Source organism: Musca domestica, unplaced genomic scaffold (genome assembly GCF_030504385.1).
Source record: "Musca domestica strain aabys unplaced genomic scaffold, Musca_domestica.polishedcontigs.V.1.1 61, whole genome shotgun sequence".
Classification (NCBI taxonomy): Eukaryota; Metazoa; Arthropoda; class Insecta; order Diptera; family Muscidae; genus Musca; species Musca domestica.
The window spans coordinates 4500800-4510767 of record NW_026712367.1 but is presented as its reverse complement, the minus strand read 5'-3'; positions in this window follow the sequence as shown (position 1 = coordinate 4510767).

Here is a 9968-nt window from a genome sequence, read left to right as displayed (position 1 = left end):
CCTCACATTCGTTATATTCACTTAAGTTACGCATTATTGGCTTCTAATATGTTCAATGAAGATAAAAACTTAAAAATTGTATACTTTTATTAAAAAAAAATCTGAAATGTTTCAGGATTTTCCCCTTCTTATTCTTTTTGTAACTGTTCCATTGAACCTCCCCTCTTGACTCTACTCCTTTGAATTGCCTCGATAAAAAGAACCTTACCGGGTATGGTAATTATCTGTTTTGTTTTTCACATTTCCTTTACGCGTTCTCATGCCCATTGCAAAAAGAAAAAACAACAACTCCATTTGTTGCCGACAACAAGTGATAAGAATGGCAAGAACTCTGGCAAAATTCCTTTGCTAGAAAAAACAACAAAAACGAAACAAATGCAATTTCTGAATATCCCTGCTCGCTCACCAACAGACCTTGGGGACATTTTTTACACACATTGTGGTCATCAAGAGAATGTTTCAATTGTTGCCCAAAGGCAAAGAGATTTCCTTGCATGCCTTTTTATATTTGTTTTTTTTTTTTTTTTGTCGTGGCATGGATTAAATTACCCTGGGGATCCGACATGACCAGTCACATGAATGCCATGAATGTGGTTGTTGCTGGTTGCATGTTGCGGCTCAAGTTATTTGGTTTGTTTGTTTTCGCTCAAGGGTTGTCAGAAAAATTCCTTTAATGAGGACAAAAAGAAAGAAAAAAAAGGAGGGAATTTTTCGAGTTCCTTTTTTCATTTGGAGGGCGGAATATTCCCATGATTACTATAGAGGGGGTTGGGGATATTAAGGCAAACCTTAACTTTGTCTGGAGCTCATTACTATTCAGAAAAAACTATTTTTGAGGTAAATCGAGGAAATTTTCCAATATCGTAAATTTACGATATTGCTCCAAAATGATAAAACTTCACTAAAAATCAAAGTTTATGTACAAACAAACTTAAACACTAGCATTTTAGGCTTAATTCATATAAAATTCTAATATCGTAAATTTACGATATAGCCAGAAGTGACAAAATGTCTCTGAAATCAAATTTTGGCTGTATTAAGGCATAAAATATAAATTTTATACATAAAATTATATTTTTTCAAAATCGTAAATTTACGATATTAGATTTTTTTTTATAAAAAATATAATTTCCATTACATATTTAGCCGAAAAATTCTCAAAATATATAAATATAAAAAATAACCAAGTTTATGCATTTTCCTTATATCGTAAATTTACGAAATTACCTAAAAGCGCTACAAATATTTAAGAAACAGCAAGTCGTGGTTAATTAAGCATAAGAATGCGTTTGGGGCTAAAAATAAATAGAAATTTGATATCGTAAATTTACGATATTGCCCTTAAATTTATCAAAATTCACCAAATATAAATTTTTATGCTTTAATGAGAGTTAAATATTTCTCCTAAAGCCAAAAATGTATAGCAAAAAATTAAGTTTCGAAACCAAAAATACAAAATTTTTTAATATCGTAAATGTACGATTTAACTTAAAAGTGTAATACATTTCTTACAAATAATAGAATTATGTCCAAATAAGCTTAAAAATAAGTTTTTTGGGCCAAAAATATAAATTTTTCGAATATCGTAAAACTACGATACGACCCAAAATGGTAAAATTTCACCAAAAATCTTTTTTTTATGCTTAATTGAAAGTTAAAAATGTCTTCTGATGTCTAAAATACAATTAAAATTCGAATTTTTTCAACATTGTAAATTTACGATATTAGATTTTTTGATTGGAAATTATAATCATATTTAACCAAAAATATTATACAAATTGAAATTTGTTGTTAAATTAGCAAAAAATTATGTTTCCAAACCAAAAATACAAATTTTTCAAATATCGTCAATTTACGATATAACTTAAAAATGGCGAAAATGTATTAGAAATATTAAAATTATTCTCAAATTGAAAATAAAAATAATTTTTTGGGACAGAAATATGTATTTTTCAAATATCGTAAATTTACGATATGGACCAAAATGGTAATAACTCACAAAAAATCTATTTTTGTGCTTCTATGAGAGTTAAAGATGTCTCCTGAAGCTTAAAATACAATAATATTTGAATTTTTCAAACACTTTAAATTTACGATATTAGGATTTTTATGATAGAAAATTATAAATTCCACTATATAATTATCCAAAAATGTTATACAAATAGAAATGTGTTTTTAAATAAGCAAAATATTAAGTTTCGAAACCAAAAATACAAAAATGTCTAATATCGTAAATGTGCGATATTGCCATTAAAATGATAAAAAATAAAATAAAAAATCGCCAAGTATCACATTTTATGCTTTAATTAGAGTTTAAAATACCTCCTAAAGCCTAAAGTGTAATTAAAATTTGAGTTTTTCCAAAATTGTAAATTTACGATATTAGGACTAATTGATAGTAATTTTTTATAGTATCGTAAATTTACAATATTACCTAAAAAGTATTAAAAATATTAAAAAAAAAATGTAAAATTATGATTAAATAGACATAAAAATGACTTTAGAAGCTAAAAATATGATTTTTTTCTAATATCGTAAATTTACGATATGTTCCAAAAATAATTATAACTTGTAAAAATCAAATTTAATGCCTTATTAAGCCAAAACAATGCATTTTGAAGCCCAGAAAATGACAATTTCTAATATCGTAGATTTACGATATTGCCTCAAAATGACAAAAATTCACTAAAATTCTAAATTTATGTTTAAATAAGCCTGAAAATAATACTTGAGGCTTAAAATATGACAATTTCAAATATCGTAAATTTACGATATGGCCCCAATATGACAAAAATTCACCAAAAATCAATTTGTATGCTCAATTAAGTCTTAATAGTAAATTTTGAACCTTAAAACATGACAATTTCTAATGTCGTAAATTTACGATATTGCTCAAAAATGATGCCAAAACACTAAAAATCAATTTGTGTGCTACTATATGGCCTCAAAATGATAAAAATTCATCAAAAAATCAAAATTTATGTTTAAATAAGCCGAAAAAATAATATTTGAGGAATAAAACATGACAATTTCTATTATCTTAAATTTACGATATTGCCCCAATATGACAAAAATATACCAAACATCAATTTGCATGCTTAATAAAGTCTTAATAATATATTTTGAGGCTTAAAACATGACAATTTCTGATATCGTAAATTTACGAAATTGCCCCGAAATGATGCAAAATCACCAAAAATAAACTTGTATGCTACGATATCGCCTCAAAATGACAAAATGAAAGAATTCACCAAACATTAAATTTTATGGTTAAATAAGCCTTAAAAATAATATTTGAGGAATAAAACATGACAATTTCTAATATCGTAAATTTACGATATTGCCCCAATATGACAAAAATTTACCAAAAATCAATTTGTATGCTTAATAAAGCCTAAATAATAGATTTTTAGGCTTAAATTTTGGCAATTTCTTATATCGTAAATTTACGATATTAGCATTTTATCATAAAAACTTGTAATTTTCATCAAGATATGTGTTTCAGAGGTGTTGTATGCTTAATAATGTCTTAATAATACATTTTGAGGCTTAAAACATGACAAATTCTAATATCGTAAATTTACGATATTGTCGAAAAATGATGTCAAATCACCAAAAATCAATTTATATTCCTAATAGAGTGTGAATAATACATTTTGAGGCTAAAATTTTGACAATTTCTAAATTTACGATATTAGCATTTTCTCATAAAAACTTGTAATTTTCATCAAGAAATGTGTTTCAGAGCTGTGTATAGGGGAAATCCAATCTTTTATTGTGACATTGATATGCGTTGTGTATTGATATAATGATAGGTGATTGGAAATTATGTTAATTTCTCACTTATTTCATTATCACATTTCCTCTTTGTTAGTTGATTTTCTCTCGCCGCCACAATTGTGGTTAAAGAAAAAGTTGCTGAGGTTTCTGGTTCTCTATAATTGTGTTTATGTTGCTATTTAGCTCGGAAAGCTGGGGAGGTGGGAGAGGGGGTTACATCTTAAAGAAACTGCATTTAATTTAAATAAATGTTGAATTAAATGGTAGATTTCCTGGCATTGAGGGAAATGTTTATGGTGAGGATGGGAGGCTTCTCTATGGGAATTACTGAAAGTAATTTAGCTGTGTGAGATATGAAGAAGGTCAGTAGGAAAAATATGGACATTTTCTAAGTTTTTCTAAAAACAAAAATATTCTTTTTTAATTATTTCTTCTTGAGTTTTATAAGCCTTCCAATTTCCTTTTATTTTCCCATTTTTTCGAATTCTTCCTCCAAAGTTTAAAAAATCAAATACCTTGCGGCAGCTAAGAAATCAATATCTTCTACACCGCGAAATTCCACATTCAAGTGTCCAAAATAAAAAAGATGCCTTGTCATGTTGCAACTTTCTTGCAACAAGTGCCTGGGATGCAGGTTTTCTGCTGCCGATGTTGTTATTGTTGTTGCTGCTTTTTGTTTGTCCTCTTTCTCTTGTCAAGACAACAACTAGTTGTCGATTTTTTGAAGGCTACCTTGTGCAGTGAGTTTGGCAGCATTCCATTGCGCGCAAAAAAAAACAGTTAATTTTTACCACAAAAATATTTGGTTGTTTTTGGTACCGGTTTCAAAAACCACCAACAACAACATACCCTCTGCGGATCGATTTACGTTAAAAACAACTTTTATAAACTTTTTTTTTTGGTCGCAAGACGGAAAAAATCACGGAAAATCTCTACTTTTTTTCAACTTGGCCATACGAATGATGGACAGACAGACAGTCAGGCCATGCTGGTCTTAGGACCCAAGTGAGTAGTAGGTGGTGAAGCTGGTTTCTTGTCTTCAAATACAAAAACTCTTTAATTGTTGCTTAGTTAGGAGAGGGAAACCTGCTGTTAATTTAAATTTATTGGCCAAATGATTAGCTTTGATGTAGTGTTGAGTAAAAGACAAAAAAAAAAAGGAAAATCGGGAAAAATCCCAAACATTTTCTTTGCAAGACAGGTTGGGTGGATGGAATTTTTCTTTTCGAAGAAATGTTGGAAATAAAAGGTGGTGGTAATGGGTAACAGAGATTGATTTGAAAAATTTCCAACCCTGGTCATATGAAAGGTTGAGTCCTTAAATTAAGAGACATACAAATTCTTTTTCCGATTAAGATTCCTTGGAATCTTTACATTTTAGGTATATATTGTCTTTGGCAATATTGTAGATAAGTATACGAGGATTATTTTGGTGGACATTTTTAACCCTCATGCCAGTCACCAAAGGGGTCTTTTTGGTCCCTTTTCGAAAATATGGCTAAAAACTCCCTTAAAATGGGATCCTGGTAAGGCAAAACATTCTACAAAATTATTTGTCATAAAATTCTACTATGGGTCCTAGAAGACACCAAAAGTCTAAATCTCACCCAAACGCCAAGAATTCATAAATATTAAAAATACATTTTAGGGTTAAAACCGTAGTTTATGTGAGTTTAGGCAAAATTCTCGTTTAAAACATCGTTTTAGAAGAATGATGTCAAAGACAAGAACATTTTTCATTAAATTTCACTATTAGTCGCTACAGAATAAAAATCTCTAATTTCATTGTATATCCCAAAAATATGTACATCAATGTTGCCAAAAAAAATCGAAAATATTTCCTAAATATTAAAAACACATTTTATGCCTAATGTGAGTTTATTCAAAATTCTCCCACAAAGCCTCATTTTAGAAAGACGGCGTAAAGGACACAAATATTCCTCACCAAATTTCACTATAGGTCACCAAAGAAAATAAATCTCTTCATTTATTATATATCCGGAAAATAGTTGCCTCAATGTTGCCAAAAAAACGCGAAAAGATTTCCTAAATATTAAAAACGCATTTTATGCTTAGTTTGAGTTTAGGCGAAATTCTCTTACAAAGAAACATTTTAGAAGGATGACGTCAAGGACAAAAATAATCCTCATCAAATTTTACTATAAGTCACTAAGGAAAAGGAATCTGTATTTTGACTGTATATCCAAAAAATATTAGCCTAAATGTTGCCCAAAAACGCGAAAATATCTCTTAAATATTAAAATCACATTTTGTGCTTATTTTGAGTTTAGACGAAATTCTCAAACAAAGCATCATTTTAGAATGATGCTGTCAAAAATATTCTGCATCAAATTTCACTATAAGTCGCCAAAGAAAAGGAACCTCTACATCCATTATGTATCCGGAAAATATTTGCCTCAATGTTGCCCAAAAAACACGAAAAGATTTCCTAAATATTTAAAGCACATTTTGTGCTAAATTTGAGTTTAGGCAAAATTCTCTTACAAGGTATAATTTTAGAATGATGCTGTCAAGAACAAAAATAATCTCCATCAAATTTCACTATAAGTCACTAGGGAAAACAATTCTGTATTTCGACTGTATATCAAAAAATATTAGCCTAAATGTTGCCAAAAACGCGAAAATATCCCTCAAATATTAAAATTACATTTTATGCTTAATTTGAGTTTAGGCAAAATTCTCTCATAAGGTATCATTTTAGAAGGATGACGTCAAGAACAAAAATAATCTTCATCAAATTTCACTATAGGTCGCCAAGGAAAAGAAATGTGTACGTCTATTATATATCAGGAAAATATTTGACTTAATATCGTAAAAAAATCGTGAAAAGATTTCCTAAATATTAAAAAACAAAATTTTCGCTAAATGTGAGTCTTCGCAAAATTCTCCTACCAAGGAACATTTTAGAAGAATGGCGTAAAGGACACAAATATTCCTCACCAAATTTCACTATAGGTCGCCAAAGAAAATAAATGTGTACATCCATCATATATCCGGAAAATATTTACCTCAATGTTGCCCAAAAAACGCGAAAAGATTTCCTAAATATTTAAAACACATTGTATGCCTAATGTGAGTTTATGCAAAATTCTCCTACCAAGAAGCATTTTAGAAGGATGACGTCAAGGACAAAAATAATCCTCATCAAGTTGCACTATAAGTCACTAAGGAAAAGCAGTTTGTGTTCCGACGGTATATCAAAAAATATTAGCCTAAATGTTGCCCAAAAACGCGAAAATATCTCTTTAAATATTAAAATCACATTTTGTGCTTAATTTGAGTTTAGGTGAAATTCTCTTACAAGGTATCATTTTAGAAGGATGGCGTAAAGGACAAATATAATCCTCATCAAATTTCACTATAAGTCACTAAGGAAAAGGAATCTGTATTTTGACTGTATATCAAAAAAATATTAGCCTAAATGTTGTCCAAATACGTGAAAATATTTTCTTAATATTAAAATACACTTTTTATGCTTAATTTGAGTTTAGGTGAAATTCTCTTACAAGGTATCATTTTAGAAGGATGGCGCAAAGGACAAATATAATCCTCATCAAATTTCACTATAAGTCGCTAAAGAAAAGAAATATCTGTATCAATTATATAACAGGAATATATCTGTCTCAATGTTGCCAAAAAAATCGAAAATATGTCCTAAATATTAAAAACACTTTTTAAGCTTAATGTCAGTTTATGCAAAATTCTCCCACAAAGCATCATTTTAGAAGGATGATGTCAAGGACAAAAATAATCCTCATCAAATTTCACTATAAGTCACTAAGGAAATGGAGTCTGTATTTCGACTGTATATCAAAAAAAAATATTAGCCTAAATGTTGCCCAAAAACGCGAAAATATCTCTTTAAATATTAAAATCACATTTTATGCTTAATTTAAGTTTAGGCAAAATTCTCCCACAAAGCATCATTTTAGAATGATGCTGTCAAGGACAAAAATAATCCTCATCGAATTTCACTATAAGTCGCCAAAGAAAAGAAATCTCTATATCAATTATATATCAGGAAAATATCTGCCTCAATGTTGCCCAAAAAAACGCGAAAATATTTCATAAATATTAAAAACACATTTTATGGTTAAAGCTATATTCTGAGTTTTTGCGAAATTCTACTACAAAACATCGTTTTAGAAGGATATTATTAAAGACAAAAATGTTATTCATTAAATTTCACTATAAGTCACTTAAGAAAATAAAACTCTTTTTTCATTGTAAATCAAAAGAATACTTGCCTCAATGTTCCTCATAAAACCTGAAAATATTACCTAATTTCATTGATCAATTTTTTCTCTGACTTTTCTTGAGTTCAAGCCCGAAAGAATCATACAGTTTTAGGCAGAAAGTGTCAAAAGAAGAAATATTCTACACAAAATTTCACTACAAATCTCAGAATAAACCATTTACCTAGGTTTGATATGTTTAAAGAAAATTACATTCGAAATGTATATTATTGCAAGTGGAACGTGCTTTACGTTTTTTACTGCCAAAATAACAACATTCCATTCTAAGTCAAAATCTCCTATAATTTTTCTACTTTTTGGGACAAGTGTCAAAGGAAGAATTATTCTAGATCAAATTTCACTATAAGTCTCTGAAGAAAAGGAATCCATATTTCTATTATATATCCAAAAAATATTAGGAGTAATGTTGCCAAAAAACACAAAAGACGTCTATTTTTTGGATACATTTTTCTTTGAATTTTTTTTGAGTTGACGCCTGAAAGTAACATAAAATTTCGTTTTAGACGGAAGGTGCTAAAAGAAGAAATATTCTACTCAAAATTTTTCTAAAAAGCCTGTAATATACCATATTTCTATGTTTAATAGTTTTTAAGAAAATTAAATTCGAAATGTGAGTACTACAAAGGAAAATTTTGTATTTGCCTCTTTTTGCTTTTAATTTAACACCTTTCCATTCTAAGTCAAAATCTTTTATAATTTTCCACTTTTTGGGCAAAGTGTCAAAGGAAGAACTATTCTAGACCAAATTCCACTATAAGTCTCTAAAGAAAAAAAATCCATATTTCCATTATACATCCAGAAAATATTAGCAGCAATGTTGCCAAGGAAACACAAACGACGTCTATTTTTTGGATACATTTTTCTTAAAATTTGCATAAAAATTTCGTTTAAGGCAAAAATTGTCAATGGAAGAAATATTCTGCACTAAATTTCACTATAAATCTCAAAATAAACTATATGTCTAGACCTAGCAGTTTTTAAAAAAATTACATTCGAATTTCTGTTACTACAAGCGAAATATGTGTTAATGTTTTTTTATTGCTAATTTAACACTTTTTCATTCTAAGTCAAAAACTCCTATAATTTTACATTTTTTGGGTTAAATGTCAAAGGAAGAAGTATTCTATACAAAATTTCACTGTAAGTCTGTAAAGAAAAGAAATCCATATTTCCATTATACATCCAGAAAATATAAGTTGCCAAAGAAACACAAAACATGTCTATTTTTTGGATACATTTTTCTTCGTGTTTTTTTTCGAATTTACGCCTGAAAGTTGCATAAAAATTTCGTTTAAGGCAAAAATTGTCAAAAGAGGAAATATTCTACACAAAATTTCATTATAAATCTCAGAATAAACTATATGTCTAGGCCTAGCAGTTTTTAAGAAAATTACATTCGAATTTCGGGTACTACGAGCGAAAATTGTATGTTAACGATTTTTTATTACTAGTTTAACAATTTTCCATTCTAAGTCAAAATCTCCTATAATTTTACATTTTTTGGGGTAAATGTCAAAGGTAGAACTATTCTTAATCAAATTTCACTATAAGTCTCTAAAGAAAAAAAATCCATATTTCCATTATACATCCAGAAAATATTAGCAGCAATGTTGCCAAGGAAACACAAACGACGTCTATTTTTTGGATACATTTTTCTTAAAATTTGCATAAAAATTTCGTTTAAGGCAAAAATTGTCAAAAGAGGAAATATTCTACACAAAATTTCATTATAAATCTCAGAATAAACTATATGTCTAGGCCTAGCAGTTTTTAAGAAAATTACATTCGAATTTCGGGCACTACAAGCGAAATATGTGTTAACGATTTTTTATTGCTAATTTAACAATTTTCCATTCTAAGTCGGAATCTCCTATAATTTTCCACTTTTTGGGCAAAGTGTCAAAGGGAGAA